Source organism: Aplysia californica, unplaced genomic scaffold (genome assembly GCF_000002075.1).
Source record: "Aplysia californica isolate F4 #8 unplaced genomic scaffold, AplCal3.0 scaffold00141, whole genome shotgun sequence".
Classification (NCBI taxonomy): domain Eukaryota; kingdom Metazoa; phylum Mollusca; class Gastropoda; order Aplysiida; family Aplysiidae; genus Aplysia; species Aplysia californica.
In genome coordinates, this window is record NW_004797411.1 from 962,958 (window position 1) to 967,550 (window position 4,593).

The following is a 4,593-nucleotide window of genomic DNA, read 5'->3' on the forward strand; positions in this document are numbered from 1 at the left end:
GCCCCACGAACGAGCCTTATCAACAGCTAGATCATCGCACAAGTCCAGATCGGGCTCTTGACATTCAGGGTTTCCCGTTGACGAGGGCTGTGATCGAAGGTTGACCACTAACGTTACTACGGCCTATAGTTGAGCCAGTGGTGCCTAATTCTTTGCCTGTGTAGCAGGAACAGGAACGTTCCGATACGTTTCTATCTACTACATTGGAATCAGTTGCTTGTGATTTCACTAATTACTCAGATTAGGAATATGGATAATGCTTAGTATCGTGTGTATGCGTATATAATGTTTGTTCGTTTAAGTGAAGAGAAGCAGGTTGACATAATAACTGTTGTTTCGTGCAAGGAAAAGGTAGAACAAACAGACAGGAACAATAGTGAGAAAGAACAAACGTAAGGCATTTTATTTGCCCCCTTTAAAAAACGCCTTCCTGAAAACCCGAAGTGTTATTTGTTAACGGGACAGAGTATGCAATATTTATTTAGGGACTTAGGCTGTGGAGTTGGGTTCTAATTTTTGGAACCACTAATCCCACAGATTGCCATTCCACTGTTTGATGAGCTTGTGTTCCATTGGACAGGTCAGATTGTTGGAGTTGGAATACGAAACTTGCCTTACTTAATAATTACAAGGTAAGTTAGAGATGGTAGTGCTTTTATAACTCTAATTTGTTCAAAGATCTATACAAACCATCAGCTGTCAGAAAAGATTCAACCACAAAAAAGGGGGGGGGTAATTTAGGACAGCGATATAACTAAAGAGGGATAAAGGAGCGAAAGAGAGTTAAGGAGAGATCAGAGAGAGAGAGAGAGAGAGAGAGAGAGAGAGAGAGAGAGAGAGAGAGAGAGAGAGAGAGAGTGAGAGAGAGAGAAAGAGAGATACATACATACATACATGCATACATACATACATACATACACACATACATACATACATACATACATACATACATACATACATACATACATACATACATACATACATACATACATACATACATACAGACACACACACACAAACACACACACACACGCACACACAAAAACACACACATACATACATACATACATATAATACATGCACACATACATACATACATACATACACACACACACACACACACATACACACACACACACACACACACACACACACACACACACACAGATAGACAGACAGACAGACAGACAGACAGACATTATCTATTTGTGGTGGCCGAAGTTTGCTATTCAAAAGGAGTTTTAATGGCTGCATTGATCGACATGCGGTTTTCGCTAAAAGATTCTTTAAAATATTTTCCCGATCACGACGTCCTTCGTTTTTTCAGGTTTCAGTCAGTTTTGCTGCAAAAAGCTAAATTTCTTTATTTCGTCGATCGCCTTTGTAGGCCGACGCTTCTGTCTCTGTGATTTTAGAAAATCCGCCAGGTTTGTTTATTTCAAGTCGTACTTCCGTTCGATACTATCGCGCATTGTCGCGCAATACTGAACACTATTTTAAGGGTGCGACCGTATAGATCTAGCTTCATGTTGGCTAATATTGTTAATGCACCGATCAGTCCTTTCATCGAAAGGGGGCCCAGCTAGTAATATATACATGTTATTATGATATTATATTGGCGGTGTTTTTCTCTAACCATGTCTTGAGGAAATTTTCAGGAGAGAGCAAAAATGTATTTTCCGGAGTAATAATTCCCCAAATTTGTTCGTTTTTTAAAAATTTGTCTTCCAAGAGGACTTATCAAAAAGTTACATCATTTACCTGCTTTTCCCGTTTTGCGGCTATCGTACAAGATATTGTCGAGCACTTATACGGTCATAGAGACGCGCGAATAGAGCACGACATGATCAGCCGCAAGAACCAGCTAGGTGTTAAGGGAGCAGCCAGTTACACGATTAGGTTTCAAACTCAGTGTGTGTGTGTGTGTGTGTGTGTGTGTGTGTGTGTGTGTGTGTGTGTGTGTGTGTGTGTGTGTGTGTGTGTGTGTGTGTGTGTGTGTGTGTGTGTGTGTGTGTGTGTGTGTGTCTGCTTGTGTGTTTTATATATATATATATATATAATATGTATGTTGTTGTTATCATAGATCCAACAACAGCGGACAGCTGGGCTCTCGCCCTTCTGTCCAATGCCATGTAGTGATAAGTGCAGGTCTGCTGCAGTTGCTGTAATGTTCCATAGAGTGTGTTGTCTATGTTAGGTCTCGGAGGGAGAAGGGTAGCTCTGATGTCATTTAGGGCTGTGCAGTGGAACAGGTGATGCTCCACAGTCTCATATGCATAGTCACACAAGGGACACATTGGGGGAAGTTCCGGGTTTATTCTGTTCAGGTGGAAGTTGAGATGTATATGTTCTGTTCGTAAGCGGAATATTGTGGTCTGTTTCTTTCTCTGAAGGCGGTTGATATTGTCATTCCTTTTTGTTGTAGTCATGTTTGAAAACTGCTCTGCCTGTCTTTCCCAGGGCCCATCTGTTCATCCAATCTTGTTTGTTGTTGGTTTTGATGATTTGTTTTGCAGTGTTGTATGAAGTTGGAGTGTTGGGTTGTTCCTGTCTAGATCCCCGTTTGGCAAGTGTGTCTGCTCTGTCATTTCCAGGTATGTATGATTGTCCGGGGACCCACTGCATTACTAGGTTGATGCCTAGTAATGCAGTGGGTCCCCGGACACTCATATATATATATCGAAAAATTATTTTCAAATGTCATAAAATAGTTTTGTCACCTCCTATTTTCAAACTAACGTCCGTTCTGGTCCAGACGCATATATATATATATATATATATATATATATATATATATATATATATATGTGTGTGTGTGTGTGTGTGTGTGTGTGTGTGTGTGTGTGTGTGTGTGTGTGTGTGTGTGTGTGTATGTGAGGCAGCGTGGTGGAATCAGGCTCTCGTCAAAATAATCAAAGTGAAGAAACTGGCATTTTTCCGCAGGTTTGTGAATTTTTATCAAGCTTTGGGGTTTTGGCTCAACACCTGTCATGCCAATTAGAGAACTCATTTCTGTGTGGATTTGTCTAAAAAAATGTTGCTTAAAGGCACCAAAAATGTAAATTTTCAGTTACCACGGACTCTTAAGCTAAAGAAATAACTAATCTTTGGCTGCCATTTTCTCACTAATTTTACCTCTGAAAACAGGTGACCACCTCCTCCTTCATTTGCAAATATCTCGACATATATGCAAGATAAATAGATATTTTTTTCATCCAAATTAAAACAAGTGAACAAGCTCTAAGATGATACCAATAACTCTACAAGCCCAAAAATTGACGAGAGCCTGATTCCACCACGCTGTCTCACATATATATATATATTTATATATATATATATATATATATATATATACATATAAAGAGCCTAGAGGTTAAGGTTTTGGCCTCTCATTCTAAGGTCCCTGGTTCGAATCCGGGTAGCGACCGAAAAATTTTCTTCTCTGAAATTGTCTCCTTTCACCTCCTTTCCTGCTCTCTGGCAATATTCTGTTGTCTGCTTTCATTTCTACTTTCTGCCCCCACCCCCTCACCTCCTTTGCCCCCTCCTCTGGGCTCCTGGCTCTTTTTGCAGCCTTTCTACAGCTACTCCTTGGCTCCTCCTTACTGCTGTCTTTCTGCCACACCCCTGATCTTCTGGTAGGAAAGATCTACACCTAGCCTTCTCGGACAAGGTCGGAGAAGCTCGGAGGGCCCGTGTGCAAGTTGCGCACGTTAAAGATTCCTTGGTGGTCTAAAATCGATAAGAGTAGGCTTCGGCCGCCACCCGGCAAAATTCAAAATTTCCTACCGACTGAAAATATTAGGTGTGTTCCGCGCGCTCATATGACCGTATGCAGTTGCGAGCGCCGTAAAACACTTTACAAAAACAAAAGAGCCCTTCCTATAAAAAAGGGATACTGAAAAACAAACAGAAAAGTAGACAGACTGCAAAACAAAGAGGGAGGAGAGAAAAGGGGTCATACAGGCATCCAAAACAATTCAATATTGCCACATCCCCCCCCCCCCCCCCACATGTCCCTTTTCCTCGATTTATTTTACTGGCCATGCTATTTTTTAAATAAAAATAAACTATAGCTGTTCGCGTGCAAGTAACACGGAAAACAGAATAAGAGCTCACGGCATAACCAATCTTGTCCTGCTTTCGACCGCCGCTTTTGTCGTGACTTGTTGATAACAGTTTTGCTGTCACTATAAGAAAAATAAATCCGCTACATAGAAGGAAGATTAGATGAATTCATATTCTACATTATTTTACACCGTTATATATTCGTAAACTCAAAAATAAAATAAATCCGACACTTCTATTTCTACGAGATCTTGAATGCTACTTTCGTGAAAACTTGGAGGTTGTATGAGTGTGTGTGTGGGATTTCTTCTCAAAAGTGGCGCAAAGTTCGTCACCTCCGGAAGTATGAATGTGTCGTGAAGTCTGTTGTAGCCTTATAAATAGGTCGCTCATTGTATTTGTAAAACTAAAATTAAAAACTAAATAAATGACGACTTTTCCCCGCAAAAACATACTACTTTTATGGAAAATAATTGGGATGAGTGGGGAAAACGGGGGTGGGGGAGTGGGAGGGGGGTTGGAAGA

The 4,593-nt window shown here is 40.7% G+C and overlaps 1 protein-coding gene across 1 annotated transcript in view; it reads left to right on the plus strand.

The window, feature by feature from the left end:
- The first annotated feature begins 104 nt into the window (after positions 1-104).
- Positions 105-4,593, plus strand: part of LOC101861656 — a 17,370-nt gene continuing 12,881 nt past the window's right edge. The window contains exon 1 of the mRNA XM_013081682.1: positions 105-632. The gene's annotated coding sequence lies outside the window, so the exon portion shown is untranslated. The remainder of the gene's footprint in view (positions 633-4,593) is intronic.